Source organism: Heptranchias perlo, chromosome X (genome assembly GCF_035084215.1).
Source record: "Heptranchias perlo isolate sHepPer1 chromosome X, sHepPer1.hap1, whole genome shotgun sequence".
Taxonomy (NCBI): domain Eukaryota; kingdom Metazoa; phylum Chordata; class Chondrichthyes; order Hexanchiformes; family Hexanchidae; genus Heptranchias; species Heptranchias perlo.
This window is the reverse complement of record NC_090370.1, coordinates 25,690,831-25,711,945: the sequence shown is the minus strand read 5'-3', so window position 1 is coordinate 25,711,945 and position 21,115 is coordinate 25,690,831. Positions and strand designations below refer to the sequence as shown.

The window sequence follows — 21,115 nt, the reverse complement described above, 5'->3', positions numbered from 1 at the left end:
ATTGGGACTGATTCTGGGGAAGGTGGGAACTGTACAAGCCGACCGGGTTCCCCCTCAACAGACCCAGGACGAATCGTCTTGAGGGGGAGTTGCTACTGCTGTTGGCGAGGGTTGAAACTAGAGTGGCTGGGGGATGGGAACCTGAGCGGGGAGGCAGAAGAGAGTAAAGTTGAGAGAAGCAAGAGAGGGGAGGACCCAGGGGAAATTTACATTAAAAAAAGTACAAATAGTTGTTCAAGAACAAGTGAAAGGGAAAAGCGTGGAGCAGAAGAAATAAAGTGTATTTTAGACACTACAGATAAAGTGAAAACTAGAAGGTGTAAAGCGATTAACCAAGCATCAAAGCTGAAGGTCAGGCTAGGGTGTGGCCCAACTAAGAGTGTTATATACGAACGCACGGAGTATAAGGAATAAATTAAATGAACTACAGGCACAAATTCAAATTGGAGGGTATGACATGATAGCTATTACTGAGATATGGCTGCAGGATGGTCAGGATTGGGAAATAAATATAACAGGTTGTAAGGTCTACAGGCGAGGTAGGGAAAATGGAGGAGGTGGAGGAGTAAGCCATAGTGATTAAAGATAAAAACACTTTAATGATAAAGGAGGGTATAACGAGGGGTAGGCAGCCAAAAGAAACCTTATGGGTTTAATTGAGAAATAGGCAAGGATCTAAGACTACAGTGGGAGTTGTGTATCGGACCCCTGGCAGCAGCTCTGAAGTGCTAGATTGTATAAATGCAGAGATTAGACAAGCGTTTAACAAAGGCATAGTGGTCTTAATGGCAGATTTCAACCTTCACATAGATTGGTAAAAGCAGACCAGCATCTGTCAGAAAGTTAGTGAATTCAATGAGTATGTCCGGGATAGTTTTCTACAGCAGTGTGTCCGAGAGGCAACAAGGGGGCAAGCCATACTAGATTTTGCAATGAGAAATGAACCAGATTGAGTTAACAGCTTGACTGTGCGTCAACATCTATCCAAAAGCGATCATAAAAGGATCGAGTTCAAGGTAATATTTGAAAGGGAAAAAAGTGAATCACCTGCTAAGATTCTACATTTGGGTAAGGCCGACTTCAATGTGATGAGACAGAGACTGTCCACAGTAAACTGGGCAAATCTGTTAATGGGTAAAACGACTGATGATCAGTGGGAAATGTTTAAAGAATCATTTAACGTGATACAGAATCAGTTTATTCTCCTGAGGGGCAACAACTCTACTTGCCAAAACAAACCAGCCATGGACAACTAAAGAGGTAAGGGACAGTATGAGACATAAGGAAAGGGCACACAAAAAAGAATAAAATGGCACAGATCCTGGCGAATGGAAAAGATGCAAAGATCAACAAAAGTTCACAAAACAGATAGTAAGAGCTGCAAAAAGAGAGTATGAAAAGAAACTTGAAAGGGATATCTAAACCAATACGAAGAACTTTTATAGTTATATTAGGAAAAAGACGGTGGTCAGGAGCAGTGTTGGCCCCTTAAAAACTGAAAGTGGGGATAAGATCATTGACAATGGGAAAATGTGGACGTGTTGAATAATTACTTTGCGTCAGTATTTACAGTGGAAATAGAGGATAGCATCCTGGAAATCTCAAGAAAACTAATATTGAATCGGGGACAGGGACTCAATAAAATTAATATATGTAAAATAACAGTAATGAAGAAAATAATAGCACTAAAGAGTGACAAATCCCCAGGACCAGGTGGTTTCCATCCCAGGGTTTTGAAGGAAGTAGGTGAGCACATTGCAGATGCCCTAACTATAATCTTTCAAAGTTCTCTAGATTCAGGAACTGTCCATCTACCTTTGGAAAATTGCACATGTCACTGCGCTTTTTAAGAAAGGAGAGAACGGGAAACCAGGGAATAGTCGACCAGTTGGCCTAACATCTGTTGTGAGGAAATGCTGGAGTCTAGACTTATGTATGGGGTGACTGAACACCTCGAGAATTTTCAGTTAATCAAAGAGGGCCAGCATGGATTTGTGAAATGTCGGTCGTGCCTGAAAAAGCTGATTGCATTTTTTGAAGAGGTGACGAAAGCAGTGGACAGGGGTTTGTCAATGGATGTTATTTATATGGACTTCCAGAAGGCATTTGATAAAGTCCCACATAAGAGACTGTTAGCTTAGATAGAAGCCCATGGATTCGAGGGAAAAATACGGACTTGGTTCGGAAGTTGGGTGAGCGAAAGGCGACAGAGAGCAGGGATAATGGGTAGGTACTCACATTGGCAGGACGTGACTTGTGGAGTCCCACAGGGATCTGTCTTGGGGCTTCAATTATTCACAATGTTTATTAACGACTTAAATAAAGGCATGGAAATTCTCATATCTGCGTTTGCCGATGACACAAAGAGTGGTGGCATTGTAAACAGTATAGATGAAAACATAAAATTACAAATGGATATTGATAGATTAAATGAATGGACAAAACTGTGACAAATGGAATTCAATATCGGCAAATGTGAGGTCATCAACTTTGTATCAAAAAAGGATAGAACAGGTTACTTTCTAAATGGTAAAAAGTTAAAAACAGTGGATGTCCAAAGGGACTTAGGGGTTCAGGTCCATCGATCATTGAAGTGTCATTAACAGGTGCAGAAAATAATCAAGAAGGCGAATGGAATGCTGGCCTTTATATCTCGAGGACTAGAATACATGGGGACAGAAGTTATGCTGCAGCTATACAAAACCCGGGTTCGACCGCAACTGGGGTACTGTGAGCAGTTCTGGGCAACTCACATTCGGAAGGACATATTGGCCATGGAGGGAGTGCAGTGTAGGTTTACTGGAATGGCACCCGGAATTCAAGGATTAAGTTACGAGGAGTGATTACACAAATTGGGGTTGTATTATTTCGAGTTTAGATCGTTAAGGCATGATCTGATCGAAGTTCATAAGATATTAAGTGGAACAAATAGGGTGGATAGAGATAAACTATTTCCGCTGGTTGGGGATTCTCGGATTCGGGGGCACATTCTAAAAAATAGAGCCAGACCTTTGAGGAATGAGATTAGAAATCATTTCTGCACACAAAGGGTGGTAGAAGTTTGGAACTCTCTTCTGCAATAGTCAATTGATGCTCGCTCAATTGCTAAATTTAAATCTGAGAGAGAGAGCTTTTTGGCAAACAAAGGTATTAAGGCATATGTGCCAAAGGCAGGTGTATGGAGTTCGATCACATGTCAGCCATGATCTTATCAAATGGCGGAGCAGGCACAAGAGGCTGAATGGCCCACTCCTGTTCCGAGATTCCTGTGTTCCTAATTTATTCGAGCAAAGAAATCAGATCAGCCCAACTAAACTCACTGTTAACCATCCAATTAACAAGCTGCAGATAACTGCACCAATCCAAACATTTCCAGGGAACTATGGAAGAGACTCACTTTGAAGCAGTTTCGACACAAAGCAATCTCTGCACAGACAAGGGACGGGTTGTGCAAACGGGCAATCAGTGGTCTTTCCAACTGATATTCTGCTGTCCAAATGTTTCTGGTAAAAATAGTGATCAGAGAAGAACAAAGCCCTTTTCCGAGAATGCTCAACAATGGTCAACATATTGACAAAACATCGCAGGGATCGACTCTCCCACAGTTATTATTCCGCTGGAAAGGCAGAACTTGCCAGCTGTTCAAAAATTGATAGCCTGAGCAGGAACTTGCACCCTGGACCCTCAGATCACTACTTTGCTAAAAAGTCTGATGTTCTACAGACTGAGCTTTCCAGGCCACCCGATGTTTATTCTTCCACCATGCAGATTCATGGTTGGTCTCTGAATTTTCCCTTGAGGACGTCGATATGGGGTCCATTTTGCAAAATTCTCAGTAACGTTTTGAGGAGAATCCTTGTTTGTGTTGAACCTGATGTGAGAAACATGGAGAGGAAACTCGTGAGTTTACAATTCTCCATGTTTCTGCCAAATGTCCTGTCATTCGTTCGCACTAATTAAAAAAACACTTTGCCCAATGCCTCAAAAGCTGAACTTGTCCCACACGGGAGCAGGAAAAGTTCTCCCGACCTGTCAAAGGATCAACAACTGAAAGCGGAATAATTCCACCCGTTACTCAGTGACACCGGGCAATACATTAACCTTCCGAATTTTCCTACACGACATTTCAAACAGAAGAATGTCTGTTTCACGAAAAGAAGAATTGTGTGTTCGGATCATTAAATTTATAGATCTCGTGCCGTCTCCTTTGCCTTTTCATTTTGACGCCAATCGCCCCTCTCCCGCCTATTAACAATTGAACTCACATCTGCAATTGTAATACGGCCGGCCAGAGAACCCTCAGTGCCCACAGGAGAACACGAAGAAGGAGATGCTTCATGGAACACACCAGCTGAATCTTGAACTCGGGTGGAAATGTTCAGAAGCAAAAAGTAAAACTGCTCCAGGTGAAGCTCGAATTCACAACCTCGGCATTGCTCGAGCCGGATACTGTTATATAAGTACCGCGCGCTGACCGATTGCGCTACTGGAGCCCCACGTCGGTAAGTCGCGCAGCAAACAGCCTCATTTGCGGCCGTTGAGACTGTCTGTTCTTCCAGTCTGTTTCCAATTGAACACATGCAGCAAACTGCCGTTCGGCCATTGGTGTTTCATTGGTCGAATTCTCGCCTGCCTCACAGGAAGCTGGGGTTCGATTACCGCCCAATGCAGGAACATTTTCATTCGGTATTCATGAAATCGAGTGAATTGGGATAAATTCATATTCAGCTTCAATCTGCACAACATCTTGAGACTTCTTTTTTCTCCACGTGTGTTGCGTTGACGAAACCTCGTTATTCTGTCCTCGAGCGCTGAAACAGGCTCCAGAGTTAACGGTCTTGCCTTCAGCTGCCTGGGCCCAATTCTCTGGAATACCCGATTTAAACCGTCTCTCTCCTCCTTTATGACGCTCATTACAACCGACCTTTTTCACTAAGTTTTAGTTCACCTGTTCGAATATCTCCTTTTGTGGATCTGTGTCAAATGTTATCTGATTCCGCTCCTGTGAAGCGTCTTGGGACAATTTATTGTGTTAAAGGCCCGATATAAATGTGAGTTGTTATTAATTGTAAGGTCTCCCACCATTTAAAGAAGTAAGGATATGACAGTAAGCTTGGTAACTCCGAAGCGTCTATTGCTGCACCCGATTCACCGTTTCCATCAGCAGCCCAGATGCAAGCTCTCGAGAGGATGTTTATGGTGAGACTGAGGGTAAATCACAGGGTGAAGCACCGAGCACCAGTGAGCAGGAGGAGCTGGAAATAATTATGATAATTACTATGACACACAAACTTTGAACAGCCTATAGGTTAAAGAATGACCCAATATAAAACCAATCGCCAGTTCCAGAGTCGATGTACTCGGGTCGTGATTTGCACACTGTTCTGACTCACTTGGTACCAGACGCGCTGCCGTCAACAGTAAAGAGTTGGAGCCGGATCCAGAAGAGTGAAATCAGGACCGACCTCTGCGGAGTACCCAGAGTTCGGGAGGCCGAGTAAGAGCAGCAGCCAGAGCGGTTTCTAAATCAGCCGCTGATGCCTGAGTGAAGCGAGTCCCATTCCGAGCCGTTTCTGCCAGCCGCCTGCCGGGCCTCGTCGCACGGAAGGGGACCGATACACGACTAACTCCCACACACAGGTTTCAGTCAGGAAGGCTGTCTCCAGTATTGGCTCAGTTCGTCGAGCGATCTAAAACGCGGTGTTTAGTTCACGATTTCTTCTGTAGATGTGGGTTTAAATTGCACTTAGAACATTGTCATTTTTATTCACTGACGGAGTTATTTCTGTGCATTCGGCTGGAGGTCCTATTTCCTGCCCAGTGAGATTTGCCCCTTCAAGAAAATCAACCCGTCCTCCATCCACGGCAGGTTTTGACGTCCATCGGTTTATGATAAAACCGAGCTTCAAACTAAAACATACAATACATACACACACAGCGAGTCATCCAATTTTAACGGAGAGAAGAGACAAGTTTAATTTAGGCCCTGTTGATTTAAACATTAAATAAACAAACGGTTTGGAAGCAGCAAAGGAAGTGACAGAACTTTGAAAAGTGACCTTGCTAACTTACCCTCCTACCAACAAAATCTGCTCAATAACTACTCTTCGCCCATTTTTTCACGAACCTCTCCTTCCTTTCGTCAGTCTGAGGCTGTGATGGACTCGGGGAACAAAAAGGTCCCTTCCGCCATTTGGTCCTTTGCTCCCCGCACAAGCACAGTCTTTCCAACAAACCCGGATGTACCAATGCGCCCCTCCCTCCAGCAGGCTGTGATCAACAAAGAAAAATTGTTGAAAGTTTGTGTGAAAGTCCATTTTCTAATATATGTGAGAATGTGCACTGTTAATGTATCCACGGAAATCTTCAGCTCATTTCTCAACATCTCCCGCTATCTCGCAAAGAATCACAAGCTGACGGATTTATTCAGACTCAGCCCGTGGATGGAGATTTAAATGGGAGAGTCTCAAATGACAGACGAGCATTTGGTTCAAATGCCAGACGAGCCCCCTCTGTGTCACAATTTTGGATAAAAATCGCCAATTGGTTTCTCACATCGTGTCAGCGTTCCCGATGGCAGAATTGACTTATATTCAGAGCATGTTTGAGAACCAAAGGACAGAATGCAAAGTGTTCATCGACGCAACATCCGGGCAGCACAGACAACGTCTCAAAATGGTGTGTGGATTGAATCTGAGTTTGAATTGATCCCAATTCAGGCAATCTCATGGGTGCTTAATGCAAAAAGTTTCCACAATGGCTGGGAAACGAAACCTACTGAATTGCAAAGAAAGCGAGATTTCTCCCACTTCACCCTCAATGTTTAAACGGCAGCAGGTTATATATATCGCTTTGGAAACCTGTCTGAAAGAATTTGCAGTCTGCCAGATCGCCTGTGATAACCGTATGCATTCTGATGCACAACCGTGTAGAAATGGCTGAATGGTTAAGGCTTTAGACTTATAATTTAATCGACTTTTCCAAGGCATGTTCAGTGTTTGGGTTCAAGCGAAATAATCGTCTTTCCAACTCTCGGAAAGATTCTCCGCAACGCGGGCACTTTCAGTTGGGAATCCAACGATCTCTTGCAAGATTTCAAAATACATGAAGGAATTGTTCCCAGCTCCATCTTAAATTTTGCTGATTTGTTGACAATTACACTCTTTTTTCCTGTACTTTAATCTCTCTATCTCTCCCTGTCTCAGTCTCTTGACTCTTTGTATTTTCCCCTGATGGACCTCTCAGGCTTCCTTGAACGACCAAGGCTGATCGAACCTGCAAAACCAACAGAGAAGGGTAAAGAAAGACTTAGACGGTAGGAAAAGCTAAAGTGCATCCCAGCTGAATTCGGAGCGGATGTCTCCACATTTATCTCTCTTCCCCCTCACAGTGAAAAAGTAGCAATTTTATTATATTTATGGTTCAGTGTATAACCTGCGGATGCCGAGACAGATGACAATGTCGCTTTAGAGCAGTAAATTCTGCAAAGTTTTACTTGATAATACAAGTCGTTCATTCAAAACGAATGTGGTAAAGAGAGCCTAATATTGGTGACTTGAAATAGTTGGTGCTCAACTTGACATTGCTGAACATCGGAATAGAAAACGAGATTGGATGAACAGAAGAGATTGAAAGGCTGGCTGTTCGGCTGTGGGTGGCTGCGAATTGTACACTAGTTGCACGGCCTTGTTCCTGGCGGCTGTTTGGTCTTGGGGTATAATTATCGCTTACGGAGGTTTCACTGATTGTTTGTGCGAGAGGTCTCCGGGTTTAAATCCCAATCCAGTACGGCTGTGTCGCAACTTACGGTGAAAATTCACTCATTTGCTTCTCACATTTTTTCAGCGATACAGAAGGCAGGATTAACTGAATTCCAAAGCAAGTTTCAGCTCCAGAGGACAAAATACTGAGGTTTCCTCAACACAACACACGTGGAGAAAAGAATATGTCCCAAGATGGTGTGCAGATTGAAGCTGATTGTGAATTTGTCCCAATTCACGCGATGTCATGAATGCAGAATGAAAATGCTCCTTCATTGGGCGGTAATCAAACCTCTGCTTCCTGTGTGACAGGCAAGAATTTGACCACGAAAACACCAATGGCCGAACGGCAGTTGGCTGCATGTTTCCACTTGGAAACCTGTCAGAAAGAATATACAATCTCACAGGACGAAAATGAGGGTGTTTGATGTGAAAAACAATCGCATGCAGCTCTCGTGGCGCAATTGGTAAGCTGCGCGGGACTTATTTAACAGTATCAGGCCCGAGGTTGTGAGTTCAACTCTCACGTGGCGCAGTTTTACCTTTTGCTTCTGAACACTTCCACCCGAGTTCAAGACACGGCTGGTCTGTTCCATGAAGCATCTCCTTCTTCGTGTTCTCATGTGGGCACTTCTGTTCCTCTGGCCCGCCGTATTGCAATAGCAGGTGTGAATTTATTTGTTAATAGGCGGGAGAGGGAGCGATTGGCGACAGCATGAAATGGCAAAGGAGGCGCCACCAGATCCTTAAATCTAAATAACCGAACACACAATTCTTCTTTTCGTGAAACAGACATTCTTCTGTTTGAAGTGCCGTTTCGGAAAATTCGGAAGGTTAATGTGTTGCCCGGTGTCACTGAGTAACGGGTGGAATTATTCCGTTTTCAGTTGTTGATCCGCTGACAGGTCGAGAGACCTTTTCCAGCTCCCGTGTGGGACAAGTTTAGATTTTGAGCAACTGGGTAAAGTGTTTTTTATAATTGGTGCAAACGAATGACAAGACATTTGGCACAAACAGGAAGAATTGTAAACTCACGAGTTACCTCTCCATGTTTCTCACATCAGATTCAAAACAAACAAAGATTTTCCTTCAGACATGACTGAGAATTTTGTCAAACGGACCCTCACTCGAGTTCGACGTCCACAAGCGATAATTTAGAGACCGACCATGAATCTTTATGATGGAGTGTTACAAAACCGTGAACATGGATAACTCAGTCCGTAAAGCATCAGCTCAGCAAAGTCGTGATCTGAGGGTCCAGAGTTCATAATCCTTGTTTCAGGCTGTTAAATTAAAAACAGCTGGCAAGTTCTTGTCGTCCAGCGGAGGAACAACTGCGGGAGAGACGATGTGTGTCAATATGTTGACTTTAGGTGAGCATTCTCAGAAAAGGACTTTGTTCTTCTCTGATCAACATTTTTACCAGAAACATTCGGACTGTCGATGATCATTTCGGAAGACCACTGATTGCCCGTTCACACCACCCGTCCCTTGTTTGTACAGAGATTGCTTAGTGTTTAAACTGCTTCAAAGTGAGTCTCTTCCATCGTTATCTGGAAATATTTGGATTGGTGCATTTATCTGTAGCTTGTTAATTGGATGGTTAACACGGAGTTTAGTTGGGCTGATCTGATTTCTTTGCTCGAGTAAATTGGATACTTTTTAACCCCCACCCAGTCCTTGCAGACACTTCCAGCATTATCTACGTGGGCGGTGGAATGCAGAGACATTTAGCGCTACAAATCAATCCGTGCCGCCTCTTACCGAAACTCGGGAACAATGTTCACCATTTCAGCCTCTCAGATGCCGATGTCGCCAATTTCATCTTGTGCAGCAAGAACCCCTGGTGATTTTACAGTCACTCAAGTTCGCTTCACTTTCCCCAAAGTTTACTCTGAGAGAAAAATGAAGGAAAAGTGAGTGTTTCGTCATTGTTGTCGAAGCAAAATCGCTGCTTTCATTCCTTCCACCGTTGATCTTCCTGCGGGTTATGAACCTTCTGCACTCCACTATTTTTATCACATGATCAGGAAGTGAAACAAGTTGAATTTGAAAGTGGGAGCAACAAACTGGATTAAGCGGATAGGCGGGGAGGGATATTGCAAAACAAACAGCCAAGCAACCAGGAGGGTGTCAGCTGTTACATAAGAACATAATAAATAGGAGCCGGAGTAGGCCTGACGGCCCCTCGAGCCTGTTTCGCCATTCATGGCTGATCTTCGACCTCGACTCCATTTTCCCGCCCGATCCCCATTTTCCTACACGGCACTTCAAACAGAAGAATGCCTGTTTCACGAAAAGAAGAATTGTGTGTTCGGTTTTTTAGATTTTCAGGTCTCGTGGCGCCTCCTTTGCCATTTCATGCTGTCGCCAATCGCTCCTTCTCCCGCCTGTGAACAACGAAACTCACACCTGCTATTGCAATACGGCCGACCAGAGGAACCAAAGTGCCCACATGAGAACACGAAGAAGGAGATGTTTTTGGAACAGACCAGCTGGACCTTGAACTCCGGTGGAAATATTCAGATACAAAAGGTTCACCTGCTCCAGGTGAGGCTCGAACTCACAACCTCGGCATTGCTCGAGCTTGATACTGTTATATAAGTACCGCGCGCTAACCGATTGCGCCACTAGAGCTGGATGGTTGCTTGCTTTTCATCAAACAACCTCAATTTCGGCCTGTAAGATTGTATGTTCTTTCAGACAGGTTTCCAAGTGGACACATGCAGCCAACTGCCGCTCGGGCATTGATGTTTTCGTGGTCGAATTCTTGCCTGCCACACAGAAATCTGGGGTTTGATGACCGCCCAAGAGCATTTTCATTCTGCATTAATGACAATGTGTGAAATGGGATAAATTCATATTCAGCTTCAATCTTCACAACATCATGAGACATTTTCGTTTTTCCAGGTGTGTTGCATACAAGTAAGCTCGGCTTCTGCAAGGAAAGAATGAGACGTTTGGAACATTCTTCTTCAGACGGTAATTGATGCTAACTCACTTGTGATTGTTAAATCTGGTATTAATAGATTTCTGTGAACCAATGTTATTGCGGGATATGAGGCGAAGACGGATATATGGAGCTCGGTCACAGCTCCACCATGATCTCATTGAATGGTGGAACAGGCTCGACGGGCGAAATGCCGCTGCCACTTGCTGCCTCCTGATATGCGCCACTTTCACCTGCAAGAAAGCGGGACGTGTGTCTGTGTGATGGCTGATAGCTGCCAGTGTGTGTGACCTGTGAGTTGTTGGTGGGCGGCTTGCAACAGTGGTAACGTGTGAGGGTGAGAGGAAGTCTCTGGTGACAAGAGTTGAATACTGATGGAAAGAGTTTGTTGGTATCTGAGTGATGGGGATGTCGTGCGTGGTGCAATTGGTAGGTGACTTCATTTGAGAGTTGACCTCACTCACCTTGACCACTAATGTCAAAGCATTGAACTTCCTCCTGCACTGCATCGAAGTCCATGCTACTGTGCGCCTGGCAATGACTTCGTCCCCCGCTGCCTCCCGCTGCCTTTTGGATATATGTCTGGAGGGCCTCTTGCCCACCCCCAACCCCCAACCTCTGCAAATATGGGATGTCCCTCCTTCTGCCCACCTCTTGCAACAAGGTCTCTCAGCATCAGCAGAGGAGCTTGGTGCATGCACTCTCCAGGCTTGGTACCAACTGAGATCGACAGATTGGTGAGGACTGGCGTGCAGATTGGAGGATGTGGGATTTAGTTGTGCACAACCTTTATTCAATGTGTTAACATAACTCATCAGCGTGTGAACAGAAGGATGGAACCTGCAGCTGTGTTTTACATGTGTGATGTCTCATCTCAGTTCAGACTCCGTGCAGACAGTAGACTGTTATTTTCAGCTAATAACAGGTACCAGCGACCGTTGACAGATTTCGAAGAAACATCCTCCCTTTAAGAGATTGAGCTCCCCTGGTGGTGGAAAGCGCATATTGCATTGATCCCACGTGCAAGGCCCGGAATGGAACGCTGAATGCAGGTGCGTCTTCGGGACAGTCGAATCTTGCGTCCTGCCTGCGCCTGGGTCATTGGGCGCGGGGAAACAGCGCATCACGCTACCTGCGCCGAAATAAGGCCTTTATCCAATTTCCCCCCAAAATTTCCTGCATACGCCTGTAGACAGGATTCCAATATGGTACCTGGCACATGGGGCAACAGGAAAAAGGATTGCATTTTGATAGCGCCCTTCACCACCTCAGACGTCCCAAAGCGCTTTACAGACATGCAGGAAACGAGGCACCCAATTTGCGCCCAGCAAGATCCCAAACACAGCGATTTGATAATGAGCAGATAATGTGTTGTAGTGATGTAGCTGAAGGGATAAACATTGAACAGTTCTCCAGGGAGAATTAATCACCTTTAAAGACGGAGACAAGGTGATTGTATCAGTTCGAGTTTTGACCTTTGTAATGTTTTTCTTTCCTTATTTTTATCTTCTTCAGATTCCAACTGATCAGAAAACTGACAACTGAACTCTCACAGAATTTTCGATAAATCTGTCACTCAAAATAAACAATGTTATAAATAAAGAAATAAACCGGATTGAGACGGTTCACTTCACTGAAACGTCGAATTCCTATTAAACCGGCGCGCGGAATCACAGCAGCTCATCGCTGATCTGCACCTCAACTCCATTTAGCGAAATAGAAACTGGAAAACTCATTTTTCGAGACGAATTTGCTAATTTCCTGAAAATGAAGATCACGAAACCAGCAAAATATTCCCTCCTCTGATTAAACACACAGCAAGGGAATTTGTCGAATATAAAGCAAGAAACCCGCGATTGTATTTTTACACGGATAGAACACCGTGCTCAATATTAACACTAACACTGAGCGCCAGGTCTGGATCTGACCCGTTTACCCCGTGGTGCGGGACCCCGTCCGCTCTTATATTTACCAATAAAAAGAAAATCAGAAAATAATAATCTCACCCAGCAGAATTGGAGATTGTTCGTATTTTACAGGACGGGATGAGGCCACTCGGCCCGTCGGGGTTGGATAGTAAATTCTGTTCACATTCTCCGCTCGGTGTTGTTCTCCGTGTACATTTTCAGTTTTCCGATTTGTCATTTATTTTATTTCCCCTCTCTCTGTTTTGCAGACTGAGTGCGAAAGAGATTCGCTTTGGAGGCAAAACATTTTGATCAATGATTTGTTTATTCTGATTGTAGGTTTCTTGGAGACCCAGTGGAAGTTCAGTTGTCATTTCCTGATGATTCCGAAACATCAGAGCCAACTTGCTGCAAGAGAGAAAACAATAAATGGACAACATCAACAAAGTGAAAGGAAGAGAAAAAAGCAAGCAGTGTCTTAAACACTCCTGCCCCGGTTTAAGATCGTTTGCTGAGCCACTGCTACAGCGGCCGCGTGGCCTAATGGATAAGGCGTCTGACTTCGGTGTTGATCGTGATGTTATCAGAAGATTGCAGGTTCGAGTCCTGCCGCGGTCGTTTTTACACTTGTTCCAATGTGCGCCGCAATTGTTTCGCACCGGACCGTTTCTTGCAGGAACTGACCTGATGGAACGGAAATCCGTCAATCCTTTTGCTTGCAGAAGTTGACTCGACATTTTCAATATTGTCGATCTGGGTGCACGGGCAGGACATAGTGTAAAAGTGACTTTATTTCTGGTGTTTCGATTCAGAAATGGTCGGCTAATCCATTGTGCTCTGTCCGTATTGGCTCGAAACCCATCCGTGTCGATATTGTATTGAACTTGTGTTGCGGCCCTCCGTAAGTTTTGTGCAATCAAAATGGGCTTGAATGCTATTATTATCAATCCGACACCGGAGTTTTAAGGCTGTGTCCCTAGATTGTTTATATTTTGTTTTAATATAGACGGATAATTGGAATTTTTCACCTGCTGTAATGGGATAAAGGTCGAGTAGAGAGGACGGATCGGAGATAGATCTTTCTGTCCTTCCTTGCTGCCTCTGGGGTTTCCAGCGAATGAAAGATTAACGGGAACAGCAAATGATAAGGGAGGTGGAACATAAAGGGTTAACATTAACCATCAGGATGAAATCTAATTTCAAAACTTTTTAACAATCTTGAACCTGTCCAGTTATTAGATTTACACCAAGTCTGTACATTTTTTTCTGTTAAATTTAATTCCTCCACCCGCTCTTCATCAAGAAAAATTAAATCTGGAGGGAGCTCCCGTCCAGATTTGAGCCCAGGATCTGTCTCATTGTGAACAGTCTCCCGTTTTGAACTAGAATCCCACCCATGGCTCGGTTCCCAGTAACTGCTGCCGAGATTGAAGGACTTCGGTCCCTCCTGCATCTCCTGCATTTTACCATCTCCCGATTATTCGATCAGTATTTGGGAACATGGGAGAAAGCCTGGGTTTAAATCCCGAACATTTAAATCCCCAGCAATCTGCCTGTTGATCCCATTCCACGGTGCCTTTAGTTAACAATAACCGCGGGAGCGCAATTGGAATCCAGTCCGCAGTTTGTTTCCTTCTCTGTTCCTGTTCTCTCTCGGTTTCTCTGAAAGACGATGCACTGTTTGGATCAGGAATCGAGTTCTGATCAGCCCTGTGACAGACAGACAGGAATCCGTCACTGAAACCCCGAGACACAGGGAATGCTGTTCATTCTGTTCCAGGGACACTTCATAAGTCGGTCGAAACCTTCCAATTCCCATTCCCACAAAGGACGGAGCCAAGCGGAGGAGGGACGTGTTTCTCAATGATCGGACAGTGGATGCCATCGAAGTGTGAGTGCCGATGGGTGACTGAGGAACGCCGTGAGGGCTCTGGTTTCAATCCCTTAAACTTGGACCCTTCAGTTCGCGAGTCATGAATGTTGGATAAGAGAGCGGGAGAATTCCCTGCGCTTCTTTAACATCCACCGACAGGGCCTCATTTAACTGGGATAAGTGGACAGAAGCGAAGGCTTTTGGTACCCGCAGTGGAACAAGGTCTAAGTTTTGACAGACGAGAATTATTTCACGATCATTATCGCCCTCTCATTGCTGGGACCTCGAGCCACAATGATGCATTCACGGCGTGCGCCATTATCGATCGGTGAATGTTGCAGCAAGTGAGATGCGGGGCGGGAGAGGGACACAGTGCTGCACAGACGGCAGAGAATCGCAATGATACAAATGGACACAAATCGCAGTGATGCACGGGGGCCGGAGGTCTGATTCCCCCATTTAACACACTGGCCCAGTCTCACGGCCCTCCGTCCTCCACCCATCGTTTACCCTGGCTCTCTCAGACAAACGAGACTCGCCCCGGGCCCCTGACCTCTGACCTCTGACACAGGGGCTCCTCCCCCACAGACGGTTAATGCGCTCACCCCCAACCTCCCACACAGACGATCCAGACTCCACCCTCCCCTCTGCCAGAGATCGGCTGTCTTTCTCTACCCCTCCCCCTCCCCCGGGCCGATGCCATGTTGGAGTCCAGAGTCTGAGTTGAGAAAGCGCAGGGCCTCTCCCTCCTCGGAGTATATGACTGTACTACCATCGCTGCCTTTTCTGTGGGACAGGGTCCACCCAGTGCGGGTGATGGAAGAGTCTGGGACATTAGCTGAAAGCGATGATTCTGTGAGTATGGTTGCGTTCGGTTGGTGGTTCATCAGGTTACGGAAGAACTCTGCCACAAGTCCCCAAATGTTAGTGTGGAGGATTTTGGTGAAAAGCGCTGTTGATATTTGAACCCAACAGCCTTTGTTTGCAAGGCAGGTGCTTTAACCACTGAGCCACGGCGCCCACCAGATTTGAATTATTTCCTAACGTTATGGTATTGATACATTTTCCAAGCTAATTTGTTGCGCCTTCTCCCTCAATATGTCTGCGCAACAACATCGATCTTTTGATCATCGGTCTCTGAATGGTAAACAATGGGCATCAGTCATGATCTTCTCTTCCTTATCCCCTGTCAGTACATCTTATATCGAGCTCTATTCATCCTGTTGTATTCCCACACTCTCTCCAGACTATCTGGTCTTATCCTATTACATTTCTCATCTCTTCCCACAAAATGTTGGTGAGTAATTTCTGTGATACACCAGGCCCTGACCTCCTCCTGTGGGTGACCTCCGACAAATACTGCACAATAGTTTAATGTGTGTGTGTTTTACATTCGGAAATGTGTATTAGCGCTCGTCTACCTGGTGTATCGATTCTCACACAAACGGCAATGTTGCTTCAGAGCATTTAAATTTTAGAAAGACTTACTTGATGAGGCAAGTTGTCCCTCTCCATTTCAACAAAATAGAAACAATCCAGGGATACAGACTTAAAACACCGGTGTCGGATTGGTATTAGTCGCTTTCAAGCCCATTTTGATTGTACAAAACTGACGTTGCGCCGCAACAAAAGTTCAATACAATAACGGCACGGATGGTATTCGGACCCAAACCGACAGAGCACATTTCTGAATCCGAACAGTAGAAATAAAGTCACTTTTACAATATGTCCTGCCCGTGCACCCAGATCGACAATGTTGAAAATGTGGAGTCAATTTCTGATAGCAAAGCAATTTACGGATTTCCGTTCCATCCGACTGTGAGAAACGGTCGGGTGCAAAACAGTTTGGGCGCACGTCGGACACATTTGTACCCAACGAGTCAAACGACCGTGGCAAAACTCGAACCTATAATCGTCTGATAGCCACGCGATTAATACCGAAGTCAGACGCCTTATCCATTAGGCCACGTGGCCGACAATAAATTGTTTCACCAAATGACCTTAAACCCTGGGTGATTAAGACTCTGCTTGTATCATTCTCTTCGTCCACATTGTTGATGTTGTTCATTTATTGTTTTCTCTCTTGCAGAGTGAGGGGAAATACAACAAAAGACAAATCGGTCAACTAAAAATATGCAAGGAGAACAACACCGAGCGGAGAATGTGAACAGAATTTACTATCCAAGCAAGACGGGCCGAGTGGCCTCATCCTGTCTTGTAAAATACGAACAATCTCCAATTCTGCTGGGTGAGATATATTATTGACTGATTTTCTTTTTTTGGTAAATATAAACTCGGACGGGGTCCCGCACCACGGGGTAAACGGGTCAGATCCAAACCTGGCGCTCAGTGTTAATGTTAATATTGAGCACGGTATTCTATCCGTGTAATAATAAACTCGCGGGTTTCTTGCGAGATATTCGACACATCCCCTTGCTGTGTGTTTAATCAGGGCAGGGAATATTTTGCTGGTTTAGTGATATTCATTTTTCAGGAAATTAGTGAACTCGTCTCGAAACATGAGTTTTCCAGTTTCTATTTCGCTAAATGGAGTTGAGGTGCAGATCAGCGATGAGCTGCTGTGACTCCGCCGCGCCGGTTAAACCGGAATTCGACGTTTCAGTGAAGTGAAGTGAACCGTCTCAATCCGGTTTATTTATTTATTTCTAACATTGTTTATTTTGAGTGACAGATTTATCGAAAATTCATTGAGAGTTCAGTTGTCAGTTTTCTAATCAGTTGGAATCTGAAGAAGATAAAAATGAGGAAAGAAAAACATTACAAAGGTCCAAACTCGAACTGATACAATCACCTTGTCTTCATTTTTAAGGGTAATTAGTTCTCCCTGCTACCGTGTTCAATATTTATCCCTCCAGTAACATCACTATAACATATTATCTGGTCATTGTCACATCGCTGTGTTTGGGATCTTGCTGTGTGCAAATTGGCTGCCTCGTTTCCGACATATGAGCAGTGACTACATTTCAAAGAGTGGTTCGTTGTCTGTAAAGCGCTTTGGGATGTCCGAGTTTGTGAAGAGCGCAATATAAATGCAATCTTCCTTCCTGTGGCCCCATGTGCCAGGTACCTTATCCGAATCCTGTCGACTGGCGCACACAGGAAACATTGGGGGAAAAATTGGATCAGTGCCGTTTTTGGGCGCCGGGAGCGTGATGCGCTGTTACTCCGCGCCCAATGACCCTTGGGCACGCAGGACGCAAGATCCGGCTGGCTCGAAGACGCACCTGCATTCAGTGGTCCATTCCGGGCCTTGCACGTGGAATCATTGCAATTCACACTTTCCACCGCCCGGGGGAGCTCAATCTCTTGAAGGGAGGATGTTTCTTGGAAATCGCTTGAAGGTCGCTGGCACCTGTTATTTGCTTAAAATAACAGTCCACTGTCCAAACGGAGTCTGAACGGAGATCAGACATTGCACACGTTAAACACAGATGCAGGTTCCATCCCTATGTTTGCACACTGATGAGTTATGTTAAAACATTGTATAAAAGATATACACTGCCAAATCCCACATCCTCCAATCTGCATGCCAGACCTCACCAATCTGCCGATCTGAGTTGGTACCAGATCTGGAGGGTGCATGCACCAAGGTTCTCTGCTGATGCTGAGAGACTGTGGTGCAGGAGTTGAACAGAAGGAGGAGCATGCTATATCCGCAGGGGTGGGTGCGGGAAAGAGGTCCTCCAGACATTTATCCAAAAGGCAGTGGGAGCAGCGGGGGATGTAGTCAATGCCAGGCGCACATCATCATGAACATGGATGCAGTGCAGGGAGAAGTTCAATGCTTTGACATGAGTGGTCAAGTTGAGTGAGAGCAACTCTCAAGTGGCATCTCCTACCAACTACACCATGCAATATACCCCCATCCCCCACATACCAACAAACTCTTTCCATCAGTACTCAACTCTTGAAACCAGATGCTTCCTCTCACTCTTACACATTACCAATGTTGCAAGCCGCCCACCCACAACTCATAGGCCACACACACTGGCAGCTATTTAACAATGACAGGCACATCACCCAGACACACGTCCCGCTTTCTTGCAGGTGAAGGTGGCGCATATCAGGAGGCAGCAAGTGGCAGTGGCATTTAGATATGGACCTGTGACCTAACTCCATATCCCCGGCTTAGCCCTATATCCCTTAATACTCGTGGTTCACAGAAATCTATCAATCTCAGATTTAACATTCACAAGTGAGCTGCCATCAACTACCATCTGCAGAAGTGCGTTCGAAACGTCTCCCACCCTTTGCGTATAGAAGCCGAGGTGAAGTGAACGCAACACACCTGGAGAAAAGAAAAAGTCTCAAGATGTTTTGCAGATTGAAGCTAAATATGAATGTATCCCAATTCACGCGACGTCATGAATGCAGAAAATGTTCCTGCCCTGGGCGGTAATCGAACCCCCGCTTCCGGTGCGGCAGGCAAGAATTCGACCACGAAAACACCAATAGCCGAACGACAATCGGCTGCATGTGTCCACTTGGAAACCTGTCTGAAAAAACATACAACCTTCGAGACCGAAAATGAGGGTGTTGAATGAGAGTATTAATACCACGCGGCTTTCGCAGCGCAATCGGTCAGCACGCGGTATTATATAATAGTATCAGGCTCGAGGAATGCCGAAGTGTTGAGTTCCATCTTCCCCTGGAGCATTTTAACCTTTTGCTTCGGAATATTTCCACCGGAGTTCAAGGTACAGCTGGTCTGTTCCATTAAGCATCTCCTTCTTACTGTTCTCATGTGGGCACTTTGGGTCCTCTGGCCGATCGTATTGAAATTGCAGGTGTGAGTTTAGTTGTTCATAGGCGGGAGAGAGAGGCGATTTGCGACAGCATGAAATGGCAAAGGAGGCGGCCCGAGATCTTTAAATCTGAAGAACCGAACAGACAATTCTTCTTTTCGTGAAACAGACATTCTTCTGTTTGAAATGTCGTGTAAAGAATATGGGGATCGGGCGGGAAAATAGAGTTCATGTCGAAGATCAGCCATGATCTTATTGAATGGCGGAGCAGGCTCGAGGGGCCGTAAGGCCTCCTCCTGCTCATATTTCTTATGTTCTGATGTAACAGCTGACCTGCTCCTCGTGGCTTCGCTGTTTGTTTTGCAATATCTCGCCCCACCTATCCGCTTGATTCAGTTTGTTGCTCCCACTTTCACATTCAACTCGTTTCCAGTCCCTGGTCATGTGATAAAAATAGCGGAGTGCAGAGGTTCATCGCCCGCAGGAAGACCAGCGGTGGAAGGAATGAAAGCAGCGATTTTGCTTCGCCACCAATGAAGAAACGCTCACTTTTCCTTTATTTTTCGTTGTTCTCTTTTAGACCAAACTTTGGGGAAAGTGAAGCGAACTTCAGTGACTGTAAAATCACCAGGGGTTCTGGCTGCACAAGATGAAATTGGAAACATCGGCATCTGAGAGGCTGAAATGGTTAACATTGTTCCCGAGTTTCGGTGAGAGGCGGCACGGATTGATTTGTGGCGCTGAATGTCTCTGCATTCCACCGCCCACGAAGATGATGCTGGAAGTGTCTGCAAGGAGTGGGTTGGGGTTAAAAAGTATCTAATTTATTCGAGCAAATAAATTAAAATTTTCCTACACATCACTTCAAACAGACCTGGGAGAGAGCGCAGGACTCGGAGACTGCTCAAGGCCCAGACTCGAAGGCCGACCCGCACTCCGAGCGGCACAGAGGCAATCGGTGAAAAAAAACAAGGAGTGACGTCAGGACAGCAGGTCGGTGATTGGTTGGCGAGACTTCGTTTTTCTCTCTGATTTCGCGAATTGGATAAAATTGATTTAAAAGCATGAAATGTAAAACTCCTGGAAGCTCATTAAAATTAAAGCTTAAACTACTTAACTAGAGTAATATAACCAAAAAAAGCCGTATTTAAGGTTTTTGCTTTGTTTAAGTTCATCTAATAAATTAAGGCATGGCAGGGCAGCTCAAACCTGTCGAATGCACGACCTGTGCCATGTGGGAACTCCAGGACTCTTCCCGTGTCCTGGACAAGCACATGTGCAGGAAGTGTCGTCAGCTGGTGGAGCTCGAGCTCCCGGTTTCGGACCTTGAGCAACAGCTGACGTCACTGCAGTGCATCCGCGAGGCTGAGAATTTCGTGCACAGCACGTTTCAGGAAGTGGTCACCCCTCAGATTAAGAGAGTCCAGGCAGAGGGGGACTGGGTGACCGCCAGACAGAAAAGGACGACCAGGCAGCGAGTGCAGGAGTCCCCTGAGGGCATCTCAATCTTCAGCCAGTGTTCAGATCTGGGTACAGGTGGGGGAAAGGGTTCCTCTGGGGAGTGCAGACAGAGCCAAGTCCAAAGCATCATGGGTGACTCAGCTGTAAAGGGGAGGAGGAGAAAGGTCAAGAGAGCAATCGTGATCGGGGATTCGATAGTTAGGGGAGCAGAGAGGCGTTTCTGCGGCCGCAAACGTGATTCCATGATGGTATGTTGCCTCCCTGGTGCCAGGGTCATGGATGTCACTGAGCGGCTGCAAGACATTCTGAAGGGGGAGGGTGAACAGCCAGAGGTCGTGGTCCATATCGGTACCAACGACATAGGTAAAAAGAGGGATGAGGTCCTGCAATCTGAATAT

At 45.5% G+C, this 21,115-nt stretch overlaps 3 non-coding genes across 3 annotated transcripts; 1 reads left to right on the top strand and 2 right to left on the bottom strand.

Moving 5' to 3' along the window:
- Window positions 1-4,398: 4,398 nt before the first annotated feature.
- trnai-uau (transfer RNA isoleucine (anticodon UAU)) lies at window positions 4,399-4,493 on the bottom strand. The gene is made up of 2 exons: window positions 4,456-4,493; window positions 4,399-4,434 (listed from the first exon to the last, which is right to left on the bottom strand). It is a non-coding gene; the product is annotated as a tRNA-Ile (tRNA).
- A 5,809-nt stretch (window positions 4,494-10,302) lies between these two features.
- Window positions 10,303-10,397, bottom strand: trnai-uau (transfer RNA isoleucine (anticodon UAU)). Its single transcript has 2 exons — window positions 10,360-10,397; window positions 10,303-10,338 (listed from the first exon to the last, which is right to left on the bottom strand). It is a non-coding gene; the product is annotated as a tRNA-Ile (tRNA).
- A 2,749-nt stretch (window positions 10,398-13,146) lies between these two features.
- trnar-ucg (transfer RNA arginine (anticodon UCG)) lies at window positions 13,147-13,235 on the top strand. The gene is given in 2 exon segments: window positions 13,147-13,183; window positions 13,200-13,235. It is a non-coding gene; the product is annotated as a tRNA-Arg (tRNA).
- The last annotated feature ends 7,880 nt before the right edge of the window (window positions 13,236-21,115 follow it).